Below are 23,404 nucleotides of genomic sequence, written 5' to 3' on the forward strand. Positions count from 1 at the left end.
GTGTGAGTGTAAGACAAGATAGGAGGCAGGGAGCTTGGCTAAGTCCAAGTTGGATAGGCCAGTTTTTCCTCCTATCTCATTGCAAAGCTGGGGACAGAATCTGGGTAGAGAGTGCTTGTCCTACCCAGCTGGAATGTAGCAAACAATCAAGCTCCTTGCCTCCTACCTTGTTTTACACTCACATATGATCACAAAATGAGAACATGCACAGCTCCTGAACTTGGGTAGGCCAACTTTCCTACACAAGTCCTGACTGTATGAACTGCCCTCCTGAAGGACAAATCCCTTCTCATCTACAAAGTTGCTAAAGGCAAGTCACATTAGCTCTCTTCAGGCATTCTACAACTAAATAAGTTGTACTCGGGTACAAGAGAGGAATGGGAAGCTGACAGCTAGCCATGCCCTTCAATTGCCCTGTCTTCTGCTCTCCCCCTGTTTGGCACTTGTCTGTGGAATATCCCACCAAGCATATTTACATGCATGTAGTGTTCATCTTACAGCCTAATTTTTATGATATAGACGGCTAAATGGCATGTTAGACAAAATCAACATTAGAGTTTCTTTGCTAAATAGGAACTGCAGGGGGCCCAATTCAGCTCAAAACCATGACGGTGACAAGAGTTAAAGCACTTTTCCCCTGCACTGCAGTCCCAACATGGATTGTGCCCCTGTGACTCTTATTATTATGGTGATCATAAATTTCTATTTTAGATAATGAACGATGCCAGATAGTATCCAATTAAAAACAAATACACAAATACTAACGTTAATTCCAAATGCCTATGCAGCAATGTGTATCCAGACTTGCCTTTTCTAAAGACTTGCCAGTTAGTTCTTTTCCTTTGATATTACTGAGATTTAAAATACATTATTATCAGGGGGGTGGGAAATACTAAACTGCCTTCCCCAATTCTGAACTCATCATGCACTTGTCAGGCCAACTGTGGTGACAGCTGCCGTCCAACACTTGTTCCATCTTATTTGGGCTCATGACTGACAAAGCACTGTGTGCAATGTTGTTCCATGAGACACTGGCATAGAGCCCAGAGAGAAAGCTCCTTAAAGATCGTCTAGACAGGAGGTGAAAGCTACTGGGGAAATTACATCTGTTGTCTGTCATCTACTAAATTAATTTTCACATGCAATAGCTTCACTAAATGAAATTATACTGATTTATTCACACTATATGATATGCTGAATTCTAGAATTTCACATCAGTACATTCAGGCATGGAATTCACACAGTTCTTGATCACTGACGTGAAAGCCAGCAGACTGACTATTCTGAAAGCTAGTCCCAAAGGTTTGTGGACAGGTCCTCAAATTTGCATTTCCTAAACTTGCATTTCTAAAAGATGGGCTTTCCGATATATAGGTTTGTTAAGAAGAGATTGCCCATTCTACCCGTGAATTAATCACTCAATCTCCTAAAAGTGATTGACTAAAAAACAAATAATGTATTTGATCTGCCCTATGTTGATCAATATCTATGTATATATCGCAGATCGATACAAAATTTAGTATGAATTATGATCAGATCTTTCCCACCCATCCAATCTAAAATTAATCCTGCCCAACCCCTCTGATTAATTTAGTAGCACGCCACTGGACATTTGACAATATTTTTTTCCTTCAGTTCATGAGGCCTATATCCCAAGACTTTTGAATAATATAAATAAAGATCACTCCAGAGCTTAGAGGACTCCCTACAAACTGGGTTCCTTTTGACTGAGGCAGTATCCTCACAGTCATCCCCACTCCAACCCCCAGTCCATTTCATATTATTTACCAGAGGCAGAGGAAGTAGAGAAGGTCCCATCCATGTTTGGAGAGCTGCAGGCAGCAGAAAAACATGAGATAGTCCCAAATATCTGCAGTGCTTCCAAGAGCTCTGGGCATCAGATCTTTGGCCCAAAGGTGAATTCCATGTCTACTGTAAACAGATGGAAAGAAAAAGGTATTCTGGTTGAGGTGGTGAATTTTGCTTGGGATGTTTGTGAAGTAATCAATCAAGCTCTCACCCTGTTCTAGCTGCTTGCCTTCTGGACATTTATTCATACAAATGTACATGGCACAAAGCTATATAACTACCCTCCAAAGGCACTTTCAAGCACACACAAGACTCTTTAACCAGCCATAATTAAAAAGGGAATGAAAAAGAAAAAGATAGCAGCCATGACACTATATTGTAAAAAAAATTCCAAAGGTGAATTTTGAAAGCCATATTTTCTTCGCACCCAACTGAAGAGATTCTAAGACCTGATACCACTTGTATAATTGCCAGCCAGCCATCCCAAATTCTAATTGGGAGATTAAAAAGCTGATAGTTCCATACATTTCTGTCATTATGGTCCTTGACACTAGCTATATCTCAACTGCAAAACATGTGAGCCACAGCTGAGCCACACAGGAACTGAGAAAGAGCTGACACAGTAATCTGATTTTAGAAACAATACTTTTATAAGAAAGAAAGAAAGAAAGAAAGACACACATGGAGCATGCTTCAGGCAAAATTAAGCACTTTCTGAACCCATTGATTTTACTGGTAGACAATTTGCTAAAATCTCTCCTTTCTGCTACTTTGAACAGATTGTGCCCATGTCTTTTTCAATATAATAACCTGTGGTTTAAAAGCAGACCTCTGATTACAATATTTTACAACAATGGAGGCACCGAAGTGGAACTTTAAAAAAAAAATGAAATGCCCATTATATTAAATTGACTGCTGTTTGCTCAAACACTTTTTCGGAATACTGTTTTGCACTAGCAAAAGTATGTTGTTGTTGTTTTAAAATCAATGTAATCCTCAGATTACCAAGGGATAGGTCATACTGCCCAAATCGACACGGAGTTTTTACATCAAGACTGCATTTTTCTAAAAGTAGTGCTCTAGGGTGAATATCAACCCATTAATCAAGCAATGGCTTGCCACAGTGTGCATGTAACAATCTGGTAAGCCAGACCTGCATAAAATCCAAGCAATTTTAGCTTTTATGTCTAATAAAAGGAGGTGGTGGTACAGGGCACCCAAAGCAATGAGGTGAGTGAATAGCCCTGATTAGCCGACTAGTCCCTTGAGTACCAGAGCAGGGGAGGAAGCTGCAGCAGCCGGAGGATGAAGCAGGAAGGTCCCTGCCTCCCAGCAGATCAGCGGCCTCTTTGTCCCCTGGCTGACTGGACACTTCACTGTAAATTCTCTTTTACTAGCCATGGGCAGTTTTGTTTTCTTGTTTGGGGTGTGTGGGAGGGGTGCTGGCCACTGCTAGATTTGAGTGGCTCAAATCATACAGTGTCTGTTACCCATGAGTAGGCCCAGTCGAAATAATGGGCTTACTCATGAGTAATGTTCACTGTGTGGTTTTTGCAACTAGTATCCTTGCCCCCCTTCCCCCCCCCCCATCCCAGATGGCAGCAGCTGCCACTGCCAGAAGGGAGTGCAGAACCACATAACGGGAAATCCCTCGTAACAGGTCCTCCAAGGATCAAAAGTGTTATCCTAGAATGCATTGCACTGGCTTGCGTATGGAGATTCCCATTACAGCATCAGATGTCCTCTGATTAGTCACAAAGTGGCTGGAGGCAGCCCCAGCCCTATTGAAGCTATCACTGGGAAAGGACCATGGAGTGTACTTTGCAGAGTGGTAGATTCACATATAGTAGCCCCTCTAGCCAGAGCACTCTCTTACAAACATGGTGGCCAGCTGCCAGGAGGAGTTGCTACAAAAGGGAAATGCCAACACACAATCAGACTCCAAGGTAGGACAGCTCCTCTATACATCCTACCTCAGTAAGGAACAAGGGATGGGAGTCTGGCTACCTACATCTGACTGTGCTTGGTTGGCAGGATTCCCATGGGTTCTCACAAACAGTAATATTCATTCATTCATTCATTCATTCATTCATTCATTCATTCATTAAATTTATACCCCCCACCCAAACTTACGTCTCTGGGCTACTAATAGCTGGGTTTACTGCCTTCTACCCTCTTATTGGTGGTCATGTGAATGGATTGTGTACTGATCAACCCAGATTACTACCCTCTGATCCTAATGCAAGTATACAAGTATATTGGAAGAAATTGATGGCAAATGTCATAAGGCTTTAAAAATAGATTTTAATTTGAAAACAACCTAAAGGTTAAAAAAAATACTTCAAGAAGGTGGAAGCAGGATGGAGCTGGCTTCATTAAAACAGAGACAGGAATCTTAGCTGCCCAATATTTCGCCGAACGTGAGCTGGATTTTGACAACTCGGACAGAAAACACGACTGACATTCTGCTGCAAACAGCCAATTCTTTAAATTAGAGAATGTAAAAATCTTGTTGCTTGTGTTTTTTGGTCCCTCCTTGAGTCAGCATTCAGAAAAGAAAGCGATGAATAAGCTGTCTGTTTGGTATCAAACAGACTATGGTTACCGTCCATGGACTAGAGTTACTATCCAAGGTTAAAAAAGAAGAATCTGAAGAAGCTTCCTTCCTCAAGTCTGCGGGAATCAGTCAGCAAGATACTGAGCCAAGATATGCAGGCTTTTGTTGCTACTGTGGCTTTCTGTGAACAACTACAGCACAAAGAGGGTCATAAGCAGCAATTCATTCCATTATAGATGGGTACATTTCTGCTTACTAATCACTGGGGAAATCTCCACATACCTTTATAATCCTTATCTGTAAGGTATTTATGGAAATTACTAAATTAAATGTCTTCTTTGTGGAACATTATTAATTTTTATGGATCCTAGCATGCATTGGAATTGTATAAAGGTAGGCACGGGTAGTCGACAGGCATGGGTAGTTGCTGGGGGAAGCAGGGCCCTTTGGACCTGGTCCACCCAGTGGATTGCTTGGCTGAACCTCAACCACCTCAATTCCTTCAAGGCAGTGCAAGATTAAGACTAAGGCTGCAGTCCTAGACAACTGTTTGGAGTAAGCCCCATTGAATTCAGTGGCTGGCATTCAAACCAAGTTACTGAGTAATACTACCCAAGAGTTATTCTAAAAGGCTACTTTATTTCAATAGGACTTCCGTCAAGTGATTTAGTCAAACTGTCAGCCAATTAGACTTTTTTCCAGGTAAGCATGTGTATAATTTGGCTGTAAGTGTTCCAATTCTTGCATTGACAGTTATACAGATCAATCAGGCAATCCTATTTTTACAGGTTTGTGTCTTACTCAAGGGTTTCTATGTAAGAGGCCTGTTCACATGGCCATCAACATCAGCATCAACCTTGTACCCTGGTTTGCATGTTTGTGTGAATGCACAAAAATCCCTCCGTCCCAGGTAGCTCAAAACAGGGTAGCCAAACCACTGTACACTGCTCCTAACCCAGGTAAGAAGAGAGTTTTCCTACCTTGATGTTTTGGTCATGTGGATCCATTTAACTTTCCTAGCAGCTACCAGGAACTATCAGGTCTGGAAACAATAGAGAGCTGTGGCTACAGGGGCTGCTATCCTAGAATGTGCCACTCTGCAAAGCATATTCTATTATCCTATGCTTGCAGCAGCTTCAGCCAGGCTAAACCCATCTCCTATCCCTTTGTGGCCAATCAGAGATCAGCTGCTGATGTAATGAGGCTTGCCAGACTACTGGCAGTAAAAAAGATGCTGGAAATGTTTTCTCACTAGTAGGAAAACCTTCCAGCTCCCAATTTCAGAAATGGAGGCCTTGCCTGGCTTACTTGTGTGTGTGCTGGTCTTGTTGACCCAAATAGAGTAATGAAGGAGCTCTTTACAACCTCATAACCCACCCTCATATGGACATGTGAAAGGTCCTAATGTTTCATACAGCATGGCCATGTAACCAGTTTCTTTTGCCTTTAACTGATATGCCTTGGATAAGAGCACTGCCTGACAAACTGTATTTGTTTGGTTCATGTGTAATGAAAAAGGCTGTGCTCAGAGTGAGTCAAACCTTCCAGCCTGGTACTATCAACACTGAATGGCAGCAGCTCTTCAAAATCTCAGGCCTTTTAACTGGATGTACAATGATTGAACCTGGGATGTTGTTGTTGTTGACGATGATGATTTCTTAAATGTATGAGCCACATATCCCAAAAATACCCCTAATCAAAGTTGCATATGCACTCCCACCAGCTTGTAAACCCTGCTCTAAAATAAGTGACCAGGTTAGTAATCACAGTGACTGCATAGCCTTCGTAAGACATGATCAGAAATGGTAGATGCACCAAATGGGAGTCGGAAGTCCCAGCCCAGCCCATCACTCACCATTTCCGCCATGCTGCTCATGGATACACTGACATTCATCTGAAGAGACAAACACTGTATCTGTCGTAGCGGGTGCTTCCCTGACTGGAAGACTGAGGCACCTACTGTTCATCCAGGAAAAGCAAGGGCAGAAATAGCTGTTTTGGTGCAATGGACAAAGGGAGGGACTGTTTAAGGATAGAAAAAGAAGAGCTTTAATTATCAGCCAACTTGTCCCAGCAGGCAGATACAGGGAGAAAGAAGGGAATGAGCTCCTTGCGGCCATCTCCAATTCTCTCCCAGCAAAGAGGGGGAAATGCTAGTGCATGGTAGAGAGGCATTAATAATAATAATGATCACAACAACAGCAACAACAATAACAATATAACAATAATTGTCGTAGTAATAGAGAGTAGTAATACTAGTAGTAGTAGTAGTAGTAGTAGTAGTAGTAGTAGTAGTAGTAGTAAGGAGAGAGAACACAGAAGATAATAATAACCAAGAGCCTTCCCCACTTGGTTAGGAGAGACGAAAAAGACCTTAAGAGGAGGAGAAGGAAGATTGTAAGAGCCTGAAATGAGGTGAGTCTGGGTTCAACCTCCCTCCTTTTAATTCAAATTTTCTTGTTCTTGGTTGTTGCCCCATATAAAAAAGAGGCATGGTGCAGTGGCAAAGCAACCTGCCTAGAGAGCAGGAGGCTGTTGGTTCGAATCCCAGCTGATGTGTTTTCCAGAATATTGGAAACTCCTCTGTTGGGCAGAAGCAATATAGGAAGGTGCTGAAAGGCATCATCTTATACTGCATGGGAGATGGCAATGGCAATCCACTACTGTATTCTACCAAGAAACCCACATGGCTCCATGGTCTCCAGGAGTTGACACCAGCTCAAGGGCACCACCTTTCCTTTCCTTTATTTCTGCTTGAAGCTGAAACAAAATTACCACCATCTCAGTCTGAGGACAGAGTATTGTCTGTTGAATTCAAGCTCCACACAGGTGTTGGTAACACAAGTTTATTATAGAAGCTCAGCAGAGAGGGAAGGGAGAGTCCATCTATCTCCCTCCCAGTGCTGCCTTGAGTGAGAGACTAGGTGAGTGCTGGGGTTCCTTCTGCTGTTGCCTGCCTGCTTTTGCTTCCCCTGTGGAGCTGCAGCCTCAGGTCAACATCTGTGGGAAGTGTGGGCAGGACGGACCAGCCCTTGAGTGACTCAGCTGTTCCTCGGGTCAACTGCTCAGTTTTGGGCTTTATAGGAAGGCTCCTTGTGGCAGCAGGCCCACCACTGGTGGGTCGCCCCTTTGGAGGAGCCACTTCGGGGGAGAAAGAGGGCGAGGGCTAGAGGGCTTCTGTTTAATTAGTTTTAAGCTGTTTTAGACTTAGGCTGAAATTGTTGTAATGTGTTTGGGTTCATCTGGAGACGGGGGGACAGGGGGCACCTTTGTTAACTATGGGGCAGCTATCCCGGTGGTGGTGGGGAATAGAAGAAGTAATGTTGGCAGGTCAGCAGGCCAATCCAGAGGAAGGGTAGTCAGAAATTTAATAGCTGTCTCCCCTTCCGGCTGTCCTACCAGCTCTTTGACCTCGGGGAGCACTGCCAACAACCCACATAGCTTTTCCCTGCTCCTCTGTAATGCCAGGTTGGTCCAAAATAAATCTAAACTCATCCATGATTTGATCATGGATGAAGAGGCTGACCTGGTATGTATTACTGAGACTTGGTTGGGGGAGGCTAGTGGTCCAGTTTGGTCCCAGCTTCTCCCTCCAGGATACTCTGTAGAGGAGCAGGTGAGGGGACGTGGGCGGGGATGTGGGGTGGCTGTGGTCTATAGGGATAACATCTCCCTTACCAGGGTCCCTGTCAGGGTATCGGACCATATTGAATGTGTGTACTTGAGTTTGGGGACCAGGGATAGATTGGGACTTCTGTTGGTGTACCGATCGCCCCGCTGCCCAGCAGATTCCCTTAATGAGCTCACGGACTTGGTTGTGGAATTCGCGTTGGAGTCACCCAGACTCTTGGTGCTGGGGGACTTCAGTGTTCATTTCAAGACCAATCTGTCTGGGGTAGCTCGGGAGTTCATAGTGGCAATGACAACTATGGGCCTATCCCAAGTGGTCTCTGGACCGAGGCATATTGCAGGTCACACACTTGATTTGCTCTTTTACTCTGATCAGGGTGGTGTTCCATGGGTGGGGACTCCTGTGATTTCCCCATTGTCATGGACAGACCACCATCTGGTTAAGGTTGGACTTACAACCGCTTCCCACCTCCACAAGTGTGAGGGGCCCATTAGAATCGTCCACCCAAAGAGGTTATTGGATCCACTAAGATTACAAGAAGCCTTGGAGGTATTTAATGTTGGCTTTGCTGGTGATCCTGTTGATGCCCTGGTTGGGAATTGGAACAATTTGCTCACCAGGGCAGTAGACATGATTGCTCCCAAGCGTCCCCTCTGACCCGCTTCAAATTTGGCCCCTTGGTATACGGAAGATCTACGGGGGCTGAAGTGTCAAGGCAGGCAACTGGAGCGCAATTGGAGGAAAACGTGACTCAAATCTGACAGATTGCAACATCTAAAGATCTATGCTCAGGCAATACGTGCAGCAAAGAGGCGGTTCTTTTCTGCCTGTATTGCCTCTGCAAGTTCAAGTCCAGTGGAGTTGTGAGGGGTTGTGAGGGGATTAGTATCTGCCCCCCCCCGAACCAGAATTTTGAGTCATCAGTTACCCACTATGATATGTTTAAAGAGTTTTTCGCAGATAAAATCTCTCGGATTCGGGCAAACCTAGATGGAGACTCCACAATTAATTTGATATCTGAGCTGGAGGTGCCCAACGACTCCTCTTATGTGATTCGACTGGATCGGTTTCAGTTTGTGACTCCTGAGGATGTGGACAAGCTGCTTGGAGCAGTGAGGCCTACCACTTGTCCTCTTGACCCTTGCCCAACAAGGCTTGGTCGATCTAGCAGGGAGGTTGTTGTAAACAGCCTGGTTGAAATCATAAATGCTTCTCTGAGGGAGGGCAGGATGCCTCCTTGTCTTAAGGAAGCAATCATTAGACCTTTTCTAAAGAAGCCTGCATTAGATCCCTTAGAGTTGAGCAATTATAGGCCTGTTTCCAACCTCCCATGGATGGGCAAGGTCATTGAGAGGGTGGTGGCTTCTCAGCTCCAGGCAGTCTTGGAGGAAACTGATTATCTAGACCCATTTCAAACTGGTTTTCGGGCGGGCTATGGGGTGGAGACGGCTTTGGTCGGCCTGATGGATGATCTCCAATTGGGAATTGACAGAGGAAGTGTGACTCTGTTGGTCCTTTTGGATCTCTCGGTGGCTTTCGATACTATCGACCATAGTATCCTTCTGGAACGTCTGAGGGGGTTGGGGGTGGGAGGCACTGTTCTACAGTGGTTCCGCTCCTACCTCTCGGATAGATTCCAGGTGGTGTCAATTGGAGACTGTTGCTCTTCAAAATCTGAGCTTAAGTATGGTTTGGAAAGTATGGAAAGGCTCCGTACTTTCTCCAATGCTTTTTAACATCTACATGAAACTGCTGGGAGAGATCATCAGGGGATTTGGAGCTGCGTGTTACCAGTATGCTGATGACACCCAGATCTACTTCTCCATGTCAACTTCTTCAGGAGCTGGCATATCCTCCCTAAATGCCTGCCTGGAAGCAGTAATGGGCTGGATGAGGGAGAATAAACTGAAGCTGAATCCCGATAAGATGGAGGTACTTATTGTGCGGGGTCAGAACTCTAGAGACTATTTTGATCTACCTGTTCTAGATGGGGTCACACTTCCCCAAAAGGAACAGGTTCACAGTCTGGGAGTACTTCTGGATTCACACCTCTCCCTGGTTTCTCAGGTTGAGGCGGTGGCCAGGGGTGCTCTCTATCAGCTCCGGCTGATACGCCAGCTGCGCCCATTTCTCGAGATCAATGACCTCAAAACTGTGGTACATCTGTTGGTGACCTCCAGACTTGGCTTTTGTAATGCACTCTATGTGGGGCTGCCTTTGTACGTAGCCTGGAAACTTCAGTTGGTTCAGAACGCGGCAGCCAGGTTGGTCTCTGGGTCATCTTGGAGAGACCATGTTACTCCTTTACTGATGGAGTTACACTGGCTGCCAATAGGTTTCCGGACAAAATACAAAGTGCTAGCTATAACTTACAAAGGCCTAAACGGTTTAGGCCCTGGGTATCTAAGAGAGTGTCTTCTTCATTATGAGCCCCACCGCCCTTTGAGGTCATCTGAGGAGGTCTGTCTTCAGTTACCGCCAACCCGTTTTGTGGCTACACAGAGATAGGCCTTCTTGGTCGCTGCCCCGAGATTGTGGAATGTGCTCCCTGCTGAGATACGATCCTCCCCATCTCTGGCAATTTTCAAAAAACACCTGAAAACCCATCGTTTCACCCAAGCTTTCTCAGCTTCCTAAATTTTGCGGGTTTTAATATTTGGTGTATTTTAAAATTCAAAACCTGATTTTGGGAGTTTTAATCACTGTAATTGTTTAATTGTTGTTTTAAAATGTTTTTAAATTGTTAATTGTTATATTGTTTTTTAATTTGTTTTAGCTCTTTACTGTTTTAGTGGTTTGTTTTAATTATAAACCGCCCTGAGCCATTTTGGAAGGGCGGTATACAAATCAAATAAATAAATAAATAAATAAATAATAACAAAAGACAAACATCTACCACACAATACACCAGTTATAACTGTAGTCGAGAAGAAAGAAAAACAAGTTAAAATAATCGGCATAGCAATACCAGCGGATAGCAGAATAGAAGAAAAAGAAATAGAAAAAATAACAAAATACAAATATCTACAAGTTGAAATTGAAAGGCTGTGGCAGAAAAAGACCAAAATAATCCCAGTAGACATTGGCGCCCTGGTTCCAAAAGACCTTGAAGACCACCTCAACACCATAGGGGCCATAGAAATCACCATCAGCCAATTACAAAAAAGCAGCTTTACTGGGAACAGCCTATATTCTGCGACAATATCTATAACAGCAGCAACAACATTGACAATAAAATTCTGGCATCCCAGGTCCTTGAGAAGGACTCAATGCCTGAATAAAACAAACCAGTCAATAACACCTGTCTGACTGTGTAAATAAATAAATTAATAATAATAACAACAACAACAATAACGACAGCCAATTACAAAAAGCAACTTTACTGGGAACAGCCTATATTCTGCGACGATATCTATAACAACAGCAACAACACTGACAATTCAGCCATCCCAGGTCCTTGGGAACAACTCGATGTCTGGATAAAACAAACCAGTCAATAATACCTGTCTGACTGTATAAACAAGAAATAATTAACCTACGTGCAGGGCTGAAAAGCACCAGCTTATAGCTGGCCTCCTCATTCAAAGGAAAGAGGAAGCAGGGAATCTGGAGTCTGGGCTGTGCTAAAGCAGGCAGTACACAGTGATTCATTGTGCCTGAATATAACTGAGGCAGGGCCTCAAAGAGTATCATGCCTACAGTAAGAACAGCAAGCATTTGTCTTCTACTGTACACCTGCTCTCATGGGCAACTCAGTACATGGAGTTTGTTTGTTTGTTTGTTTGTTTGTTTGTTTGTTTGTTCGTTCATTCATTCAATTTCTATACTGCCCTTCCAAAAAGGGCTCAGGGCGGTTTACACAGAGAAATAACAAATAAATAAGATGGTTGAACAGTACATAGAGTTGGACAGTAAGAGTTGAACAGTACCTAGGACTGGGTCCCCATTGCTGGGGAATGGGATCATAGCTCAATGACAGAGTATCTGCTTTGCATGTAGAAGGTCGCTGATTCAATCCCTGGCATCTCCAGGTAGAGACCATGTTCAGGGGAGTAGCTGGGGAGAGCCCATGTTCACCCCTCTCCTGGTGGTTCCTCGGAGTGATGAGATAATGAAGAAAATAGGGAGGGGTGGAGCTGCGGGGCCCCCGGTTTCTTTGAACCCATCCGCTCAATTATAGCTACACCCTTGCTGCACCGGAAGCCTTGGAAAGCTGCTGCCAGTCTGTCTAGACAATACTAGCTAGATAGACCAATGGTCTGACTTTGTATAAAGCAGCTTCCTATGTTCATATAATTTCTGCATGTATGATTTTATGACAGGAACAAACTGGACTGACTTACAATTTATCCCCAAATCATTCTCTGCAAACTATGATGTAGAATACTGCATAAAACATACACTCTGGGCTACGGTAAGATGTGCCTGGTTGTCATCATGCAAATTGTTGAGCCCCAGCCCTGCTCCCATAGCAGCCCCCAGCAGCTCTAGCTAACATCAGTTATATCACTTCTCATAAATTAATATGCGCTGATATGACAGTAGAGTTACCCATTACCTTTGGCTAGAGAGAAAGATTTTGAAGAAAAGGCTGGGTCTAGTTTTGCAGTGCAAGAGAAGGTGGCATCCTGCTGATCTCATCTCACTCTGGGAGAGACGTAAGCTACTCCTTATGACTAAATGCATTGGGAATTGTCACTGTCAGCCCACAGAACATCTATTCTCTCAGCATGCTTGCTAATGCAATGGTAACAGGGGTCACAAGGTGAGGAAATAAGGAGGAAACCCTATCTTGGTGTCTCTCCTGCCACGAGTCATTATTTCCAGGGTAGCTGAGTTTGGGATACACATCATGCCTCATTGTCTCATGGCCCCTGATCTAGGTTTCAGCTCAGAGTAGCTCAATACACATTGCAGGCGTGGAAAGAAAGAGATGCTAGTGACACTGAAATCCTTACCATTCCAACTGGCACACTTTTTTGTACTCACCCCTTATGGCTCCTGCAAATGCAAGCTGCTGCTGCTGCTGCTGCTGCTGCTATATACTGCTTTTCAACAAAAGTTTGCAAAGCAGTTTACATAGGCAAATAAATAAGTGATAAATAAGATGATTCCCATTCCCAAAAGGCTCACAATCTAAAAAGAAACATAAGGTAGACACCAACAACAATCTCTGGAGTGATGATATGCTGTGGTTGGAGAGGGCCAGATCCAGGGCCGTCCTTAGGGTGGGGCGATCGGGACGATTGCCCTGAGCCGGCACTGGCACAGGTCCTGCTCTGGGCACACTGCAGTGCAGCCTGCCTTCCTCTCTCCCCCAGGCCCAGCCACTTATCTTTCCCCACAACTGAACTTTTGTGTTTGTGTGCAGCTTGAAAGGCTCCCAGGAAAGCTGCTAGAGCTCCTCCACTGTCTGCCTCTCAGCTGTTCAGTGGGTGGGTGTGGATTCCAGAGAGGCATTCATGCAGGCTTCGCTGAAGCCTGAAGCTAAGGAAGGAGGCAGGCAGGCAGAGTGTCCAGCACAGGCTGTCCTTGCCCACCACAGCTCTCTGCAGACCCTCTGTCCAGCCCAGCCTTTGCCTGCTTAGTAATGGAGGTATGGTGTGATTTCCTTTTTGTGATTATACCTCCCCCCGCCCGCCTTGAATATTTAGGAACTGGCTTACCATAGGGCTTTGGTATTGAGCAGAGATGTAGGGCAGGGTGGGAGGAATATGTATTTATAAATTGAAGTGGATTAGACAAATTGTTGGTTTTTAATTTAAAGAAATTAAAATACCCATCGAAAAAGTCCTATAAGTGGCTTGATTCATGGCAGAAAATTTCAAAAATGTCCGCCCTTAGACCATCATTCCACACCCATATGGGAGAATCTGCCCTTTGCCTTCATAAAAAAGGGTAAAACACCCCCCTTTCTGCTCCAGCCTTTAGATCACCTAATAATAATCTATCACCTAGAATGACTTGGCATAGGGTTTTGGTATTGAGCAGAGACATAGGGCAGGGTGAGAGGAATATGTATATTTAAATTGAAGTGGATTGGACAAATTGTTGGGTTTTAATTTTAAAAAAATTAAAAACCATCCCAAAAAAGTCCTATAAGTGTCTTGTTTCATGGCAGAAAAATACAAAAACTTCTGGAACAATATATTATTGTTCCAGAAGGCAGGGGGAGGAATAATCACAAAAAGGAAATCACACCATACCTCCATTACTAAGCAGGCAAAGGCTGGGGTGTGTGTGTGTGTGTGTGTGTGTGTGTGTGTGTGTGTGTGTGTGTATATATATATATATATATATATATACATACACACACACACACACACACTCTCTCTCTCTCTCTCTCTCTCTCTCTCTCTCTCTTCTCAAGTTGATTTGCAACCCAGAAGGTCTGAGAACTGTGAAGTTTTTGTTTTTATTGCTTTAAAAATGCATTATACAGTATGTCCAAGCTGGTTGGACATGTCCCAAACCTTCACTCACACTATTTACACTGTATGTCATCGATCAGTATGATTCTGTACAGATATGAAATGTTAGAGAGGCCCTGCACCTGCTGATTTGCCCCAAGCCATGACCCCCCTAGGGACGGCCCTGGCCAGTTGCTCTCCCCCGATAAGAACATAAGAACAGCCCTGCTGGATCAGGCCCAAGGCCCATCTAGTCCATCATCCTGTTTCTCACAGTGGCCCACCAGATGCTGCTGGAAGCCACAGGCAGGAGTTGAGGGCATGCCCTCTCTCCTGCCATTACTCCCCTGCAACTGGTTCTCAGAGCCATCCTGCCTTTTGATACACAACAATCCCCATCCAGTGTATCTGACTCTATCCTCCATAAAAGGGTAATTCATCAGTGACATCTGGCTTATGGGATTTCCACTGTCCCCATCAAGTCCCCATCTAAGCCACGTGCAGATAGTGTTCCAGCTCTCCGTCTTCAGCCTCATTACTAGCGAGCTTGGTAGGGCTACAATATCCTCATAAAAACCTATAGAAAAGAAACAGTCCTTGCCCCCAAGCAAACATGCTATTGTTGAAACAAGACTAATATATCTTTCACAAGGTCTAGAGTCTCATGAAACAAACAGGCTTCCATATTAAAAGATATTTTCAAGAAAAATGTCCATAGTCTTGCAGAGGTGTGATGCCTGTGATAAACACAAGTTATCATCTAGTCAGGAGCTGTGAAAACAGAATACGGGTCTTATGACAACACACAAAAAACTCGATCCCTTTCAAACTGGGAGGTTTTCCAGGTAATATGCAAACCAGTCCTTTGGAACTCCCTTCCACTTGTAGGAGTGGCAAAACAAAATCCCTCCACCAATCTCATGCCTGGGATCTGGAATTTCAAGATCCAGCTATTGTGAAGGCAAAGCAGGGCTGGCGGTAGGACAAATTCATAAATTTGAAGCCTCAGACCCATTGACAATACTCTCAGTTTACATCAAAAACAGTTAGCAGAAACATTTCATACATATCACGAAGATATAAAACAATAACTTCATTTGACTAGTTAACGTAAAATCCTTCTCCTTCTCACCCACAACAACAAGTGGCTGTTCAGAGACCTTCCTTCTCACTCAGTATTTGGAGTGAGGAGACCAAACTCTGGACATGGTCTACCATGGGCTCAACTCCACATTGGAAACACTTTACCATATACAGCACATACAAAAGAAAAACCAAACAAAGTTAGAGGAACCTAAGAGCCCCCTCTTTCCCTTTCAAAGAGATCTATCGGCTTGTGCAGGTTTGAGTGTATACACATACATTCAAGCAATTTCAAGCAATCACCATCAAGCAATGTCATTATAACCATAGGGCATACAGAAAACATAAAGAAAATCAAAACTATATATTTATACAAAGCTTTTCCCCAATCTCCAATCTCCCTTTAGCTCAGGAAAGTATTACAGGCTTGAGAAAGCCACTAAAAGCCAATACCACAGTGCAAGACCAGTATATGTTCAAGGGTTTTGCTTGTGGTCTTGCAAAACAATTGCATTCTGGGTGACAAGGACACACGCAATCTGACATTGGGAGAATGGAGTAGACAGAACTCGCCCTTTCTTCCTCATGTACATTGCAACCAAGCCATTTAGCAGCATCCCCCCCTTTTTTTTTTGCAAAAGGAGGGGGGGAACCCATAAAGAACCTCTGTAACAACCTACAGAACATATAGCAAGTCACCAAAACACGTCATATACATTTGCATACAATATATACATTTCACATACAAAAAGCCCATCAGTTGAATGGCAGAATACTCTCTTCATTCTAACAATATGCGGAATCCCACACAGAACTTAACAGAAACATATTAGAAGCACACACACATACATAGCTCCCCTGGAATTAACACCAGACGCAGTTATCTTTTGGACAAAGTGTCTGAAGGGAGGCAGACAAGTTCTCATGTTAGTGATACAATCAAATACTATTTTAGAAACATAACAAAATGAACAGCTACATATTTCAGACTGCATATGAACAAAATAAAACTGTGGTGTCATTTAACATCTAATAAAATGTTAATTCATTTAAGCATGATTACCCAGTCAAGCGGAACAAAAAGAACTCCCCAGATGCACAATCATTAGCAAAAGGATCTATAACAACATCCTATCCCCGACCTCCCTCAGATTGCATTCCTAAAGACACTGTTGCATTTCATGCCTTTTAAACAAAAACTTCCCTTTTGTCCTCCAAACTTCAAACCACATAGCAATACAATTCATCCAAAATTCCTTTTCTCACATACTAACCTTTCCCTAAGGAGCTGAGGTTAAGTTTTCATAGTACTCCAAATAGCTAATCAAGCAACAACAGCAACAACAACAAAAACCGGAGGAGTGCTTTCACCCTTGCTCCCCCTTTCTCCCAGCTGTTCCAGCTTGGAGACAAAACATAGATAACATGATTTCAGCAAGACACAGTCATCCTGTCCTCTCTCAATTCCATTCCATAAACCCTTGAACATATACTGGTAAACAAACTTCCCAGGTAGAATAGAATAATCTGCTGATAAATAAACATACGGTGGAAATCTTTACAGTTGGCCGGCAGGTACCTTGCCAACAGCGACCAATGTGGTCTTCCAGAACCCACAACTCCTCATCAGCTTGTCTCGAGACCACAACTCCACAAAACCCTGAGCATATTAATGCCCCTCATATCTACCCGTCTGGGTACAAAACAAAAGCAGCTGCAAAATATTTCAATAGTCCATGGACAAAAATTAATCATTTTCTGCTTCCCCAACAGGTCGCCGCCCGTAAGAACCTGCCAGTTCTTTAAAACACATTCCAAGGGGGTACATGACTCCCCTCTCAATTTGCTCTGAGCTTTCCCCATCACTATGTGGGGCTTGGGATTTTAACCTCGCGGGCGGGACTAACCCAATGAGTGGGACTCAAACCAAGTGGGACTCTAAACCACCTTGTGCACCTGGACTATAGTGTCTAGGCTTGCACAACACTCACCCGCTCCTTGCAACCTTAATCCTTGCAACCTGGGACTCTAACCCTTGCGTGCGCTTTCCATCCCGCCGGCCAGACTGCACCCAGTGATCCGCCTCTCTAGACTCCTCACACTTGTGGTGGCCACTCGGGGGCTGCTCTGCCTGTGAAAAAGGACCTAGAAACTTCCCGGTAGCCAGCATGCCTTTTCACCCAGCAAGAGCCCCGGAGGGGAAGCACCACCCAGTGGGGTACCTAATTGCACCCCATATCTGAGCCACGGCACCACCTGGTGTATTGGGGTAGCCTTGACCCCAATAGGGGAGGTTCGTTCCTGGGCAGATGGAGTCAATAACCAGCCCAGATGAGAGGACTTAAAATCAAAGCTTTATTATGCTCTTAAGTAGCATAGGTACTGCTCGACTCATGTCAAAGAGCAGGACCCAGAACCATACAGAAGGCAACACATTTATAGTCCAAAGTATCCCTCAAAAAGCAGCTGCATAGCAATGACTGGCCAAGGTTAGGGAACGTGTGCAGACTGCCAACCAGTTCATTCCAACCTTATCTTCCAGCACTAGCGGGTTGCTTTGACTTTAGGGAACATGGAAAAGTACCAGTAAACAGTTTCTAAGACTACTGACAAGGCTCTCTTTGCAAAGCCTTGAGCTTATTTAAACAAAATAGGGTTGCTTATGTCAAGCTGTGCACTTCAATATCCATACCATACATCATTTCTAATTATCCCTAGCATTGAATTTGCCTTTTTCACAGCTGCCGTATATTGAGTCAACACTTTCAACGAGCTGTCCACCACGACCCCAAGATCCCTCTCCTGGTCAGTCACCGACAGCTCGGATCCCATCAGCATATACTTGAAGTTGGGGTTTTTCATCCCAATGTGCATCACTTTACACTTGCTAACATTGAACTGCATTTGCCATTTTGTTCCCCCCCCCCACAGTTTGGAGAGATCCTTTTGGAGCTCTTCACAATCCGTTTTGGATTTCACTACCTGGAAGAGTTTGGTATCATCTGCAAATTTGGCCACATCGCTGCTTACCCCTGATTCTAGATCATTTATGAATAAATTAAAAAGCACCGGTCCCAGTACAGATCCCTGGGGGACCCCACTTCTTACTTCCCTCCATTGTGAAAACTCTCTATTTATACTTACATAAATATAAGAGAATTTAAACATCTAAAAACAAAGAGTCAATATAAGAATATATCTTCTTCCTTTGTGTGGGGTTATGATAGAACACAGATCAGACTATGTGTTCCAAGTTGATGAGAGTTAGGAGGAAGATATTTGATAAATGTATTCTCCCAGTATCCATCCATGTGCCAACCCCCATCCAAAGTCCTTTCTTCATTAATCCAAGGAAAAACCTTTTTCTTAACTGAGTTTGGCTTCTGGGAAAGCACTATGCAATCTAGGTATTGGTTCTGGTGCATTAATGGCTAGAAAGAAGATGCAATTGACAGCTTCTTTGGTTGTTTGGATTTGGGAGGGATTGAATTAATATTCAACCGCTAGCTTGAATCCCTGCTAAAGGCACCTTTCAAAGAGGTGATTTTGTGCTGTTTTTGGTAGTGTAAATGCCTAGAGATTTTTATGTTGGTGGTATATACATGCGTAAAATAAATAAATAAAATATTTATTAATTAATTAATATCTTTGTAAACTACTTTGGAGAAAGCAGTATACAAATATTTGTAAATATTGAAAAGCGTTATATAAATATTCGCCATCATTGTAAAAAATATGTGAACTAAATTGCTGGAACTGCAGCATATGGTGATGCGCTGCCATCTGGCTGGGACAAGAGAAGGGGCTGTGTTCAGCCACTGTATCTCAGATCATGAGACTGGCACCATCATTGTTGATGTTGTCAGCCATCTGATTGGAACTGCTCTCATGGATCCTGATGCTGAACATGCCCCCCACAAAAGCTGGATGCAACCTAGTATCATGCACATAGCATTAATCTGTGTGAGATGTTCTTGATCCAATGTGCATGGGATGTGGTATGGATGCTTGCTTCACTGTGCTCACTGCTCTAGCTGGACTGGGACAATGTTCATTAAAATGGGCCAGCATATTGCTTATTTTTATCTCAAACTGAATATCACATAGGTGTCATAGACATTCAAGAAGTTCTTCATCACTGGGAAATATACGTGTCCCAGTGAACTCAGTTGAATGTTCTTCCACATAAACATTCATGGGATTGGGCTGTCAGAAATCTTCATGATGAACTTGCTCTTCTTTTATGAAAAAGTTGACCTGGAATTTTGGAAATGCTGACAGTGACTGAGAGTTGCTGAAGAAAATCAGGGAGGCGTCAAGAAGAGACAAGGGAGTAATAATGGGTGAGATCAGACAAAGAGGTCAGATTTCTAGAGATGCTGAATGACTGTGTGTGCCCTAGAAGAGTTGGTCATGGAACCAACCAGAGAGAAGGTGACCTTGGACTTAATACTGTATGACACTCAGAACCTAGTTCTTTGCATCTGTCTTCACAGTAAAGATATTGAGCATATACCTGTTACTGAACTGGGCTTGTCAGAGACAGAGGCTAAAGAACTGAGTCGGCAATTTCACATTTGAGTCCTTTGACTCTGGCAATTTTCTAGTTTTCAGTTTTTCCAGACAGTTTAGAACATCATCTCTTGTCACTTCTATCTGACTCAGCTCTTTAGCCTCCATCCCCAAAAAGCCTGGTTCAGGAACAGGTATACGAGCTCAGTATCCTCTGCCATGAAGACAGATGCACAGATTCATTTAGCTTCTATGCAGCCTCCATATCCTCCTTCATAATCCCTTTCACTCCCTCATTGTCAAAGGGTCCATCCGCCTCCCTAGCAGGTTTCCTGCATCTGATGTATTTAAAGAAGTTTTTGTTATTCCCCTTGATACTTTGGGGGAAATGTTCCTCAAATTCTCTTTCACCTCCCTTATTGTTGCCTTGCATTTCTTTTGCCAGAGTTTGTGTTCCTTTCTGTTCTCTTCATTTGGACAGGCCTTCCCATTTCTGAAGGAAGTCTTCTTCCCTTTTATGGCTTCCTTTACATTACCTGTTAGCTATGCTGGCATCCTCCTAGACTTAGTGGTACCTTTCCTCCTTTTGGATATACAATCTAACTGGGCTTCTAGTATTGTGGTTTTGAGTAAACTCCATGCACTCTGGAGCGAAGTGACTCTCCTGATTTTCATCTTTCTTTTCACCATACTCCTCATTTTGGAGAAGTTTCCTCTTCTAAAATTCAAAGTGTCTGTATTAGACTTCCTTGGTGATTCGCTCCCCACATGTATGCTGAATTTGATCACACTATCATCACTGTTCCCTAAAGGGTCGATGACACTGACATAATGCACCAGGGTGCCACTCAGGATTAAGTCCAAGGTCACCTTCTCTCTTGTTGGTTCCAAGACCAACGGTTCTAGGGCACAGTAATTCAGCTTATCTAGAAATTTGACCTCTTTGTCATTACCTGACGGTGAATTTACTCAGTCTATGTGTGGGTAATTGAAATCACCCATTATTACTGCTCTGCCTCTCCTTGAAGCCTCCCTGATTTCCTCCTGCAACTCCCAGTCACTGTTAGCATTTTGATCCGGAGGGCGATAGCACATCCCCAGTACCACATTTCCTTTCAGGCCTTGTATTGTCACCCACACACAGTGGCAGCCTGTGAACATGCCTCTGTTGTGGTCCAGGCCTGATTTATATACTAAATATGCTCTTTAGCTAGCATACAAAATTAGGCCTGTCCCATAGTGTCACCAAGTGACCAAGTTCTTTTATATAGTGACCATGTAGGATCTGGGCACAAGGAAGAAAGGAGATAAAACCAATCCTAAAAGATTCAATGGGCTTTATTGAGTATAAATGAATAACAACATCAATCTAGCTGAGCAGAAAGCAGAACACTCTATCAATATTACTAACAGTATTTAAACAGAACATCCTAGCCAGCACCAATATTCAACCAGTGTTCCTAACTAACATATGTATGTGTGTATTAAATCTTCCTAAAGCCTAATATAATTCAGATATAGACAGAAAAGGTGGGGTAAGGAAGGTTGAGGACTGGCATGGTTTGGGGAGATCAGGAATTAGTAGAGGGACGAGGGGAAGGGAGAAGAAGGGGAAAGGATGAAGGGATCCAAGGCTTGTAGAGGCAGCATATTACCAGGATCAGAGCCTTGAGAGCGGTGGATCTTTCAGCTGAAGGAGCGAGGCTTCTGGCTGGAGACAGGAGCTTTTGGATCAAGCATGCAGTTTGCTCAGAGCATGGCTGAGAGTCAGAGTACCATGGCTGGGGAAGTCTTGACTTCTCACTGTGCAGTAGAAGTCACAGACAGTTCCTGTCCATGGACAGAGCTCCTGCTTGTTGCCCCGCGGCTTAGCAGCAAACTCTGGAATTGCTCGTGAGCAGATCTTGCATGTAGGCACAAGATTGTTAGCTCTCTGTCCAGTAGCCTCATTCTTTATAGTTGTATTTTCCTTTGATCTCTCACAGAGTCTATTCAAATTTCCTCATCTTTTCCTGGGTCCCCCAAAAGGGGTGACAATGCTGTTACCTTCTGGATAATGTCCTTTAATTATTCAGGATAGTGGCCAGTCCAGAGAAATCTGAATCTGTAAGCTGTGAGCTTAGAAAGGGAGGGGGGAAACAATGCCCAAAGCAAATCTGCATCTCTGAGCTGCAAATGGGCATCTTCCCAGATTTGCCAGCCTGACCCCCAAAAGGTGTTAAAGTGTTAGTAAAGTAAGAATTAAAGTCTATAGGTGTTTTCTTTGTATGCATCTACCTATGTTGAATTTCTATAGAAAGCAATTGAGTCAATCATTGACAAGGATTAACATGGACTTCTTGCAACAGGAGAGGGGAGATCAGCCTCTGGCCTCTTCCACAGACATTATCTGATAGTGAGTCACATTTTAGCATTTGGATTGTTCTGGCCTGGCTTTTGTGCTTCCTTGAGTACCCATTTCACAATACAATGCTGGACCGCCTCTTCCCTCACAGACCAGTTGAGATCTGGGGTGTCAATTCACCCTGAGTCCAAGCATTAATTCATTTCTTAATATAAAATGAAATCAGACACAGGCCTGAATTCCATATACTTCTGGATTGGTACCTCTGAGTCTATTATGTTGTGGTGCCCATAACACCTCCTGCAGGTATGGCGGGAGGCAGCTTTAAGAGTAAAGTAATTTGGGACTCACTTCCACCACCGCAGCACCTGAATGCTATTCGGAGCCTCAACGTGCCACCCAGCAGCCCCTACGGCGGGGAAGCGCCTCCACTACTCATCCACAGGGTTTCTGTTGAAGACTCTGGTCCACCTAGGTTTTCCACTTTGTTAGATTCTATCTCTTCTTTAACATACAGTGCTACTCCACCTCCAAGGGACCCTTCCCTGTCCTTTGTATAGAATTTATATCCAGGGATAACAGTGCCCCACTGGTTCTCGCTGTTCCACCATGTTTCTGTTATGCCCACTATATCTATTTCTGTGTTAGCAACCAAGCACTCCAGCTCACTCATCTTGGCTTGGAGGCTTCTGGCATTGGCATAGAAGCACCTATAGGCTGAATCTCTCACCTGGTGTATGCTATCTTTCTTTCCACTCTTTGACCAGCTGGCACAGCCTTTGTTGCTCTTTATGTAGTTCTGCTCTGTCCCCTTCTTTTTTATCTGAATCATTTACACCCTCGCACTTTAAATGATGGCATTTGCCGAACCGGATACTGTCCAGCTTCTGACAGCTATTCCCCAGGTGTCATTTTAAAAGCTGCTCTGCAACCTTTTTGATTTTAAGTGCCAGCAGTCTGGTTCCATCTTGGTTCAAGTGCAGCCCTTCCCTTTTGTACAGGCCTTGCTTGCCCCAAAATTTATTCCAGTGCCTAACAAATCTAAACCCCTCCTCCCT

The 23,404-nt window shown here is 43.8% G+C and overlaps 1 long non-coding RNA gene across 1 annotated transcript in view; it reads right to left on the reverse strand.

The window, feature by feature from the left end:
* Nucleotides 1–4,093: 4,093 nt before the first annotated feature.
* LOC128339657 (uncharacterized) overlaps nucleotides 4,094–23,404 on the reverse strand; it is a 31,673-nt gene continuing 12,362 nt past the window's right edge. The window contains exons 2-3 of the long non-coding RNA XR_008313149.1: nucleotides 6,222–6,388; nucleotides 4,094–4,557 (exon numbers count right to left, since the gene is read on the reverse strand). This is a non-coding gene — a long non-coding RNA (uncharacterized LOC128339657). The remainder of the gene's footprint in view (nucleotides 4,558–6,221; nucleotides 6,389–23,404) is intronic.

This window comes from Hemicordylus capensis, chromosome 1 (genome assembly GCF_027244095.1).
Source record: "Hemicordylus capensis ecotype Gifberg chromosome 1, rHemCap1.1.pri, whole genome shotgun sequence".
Classification (NCBI taxonomy): Eukaryota; Metazoa; Chordata; class Lepidosauria; order Squamata; family Cordylidae; genus Hemicordylus; species Hemicordylus capensis.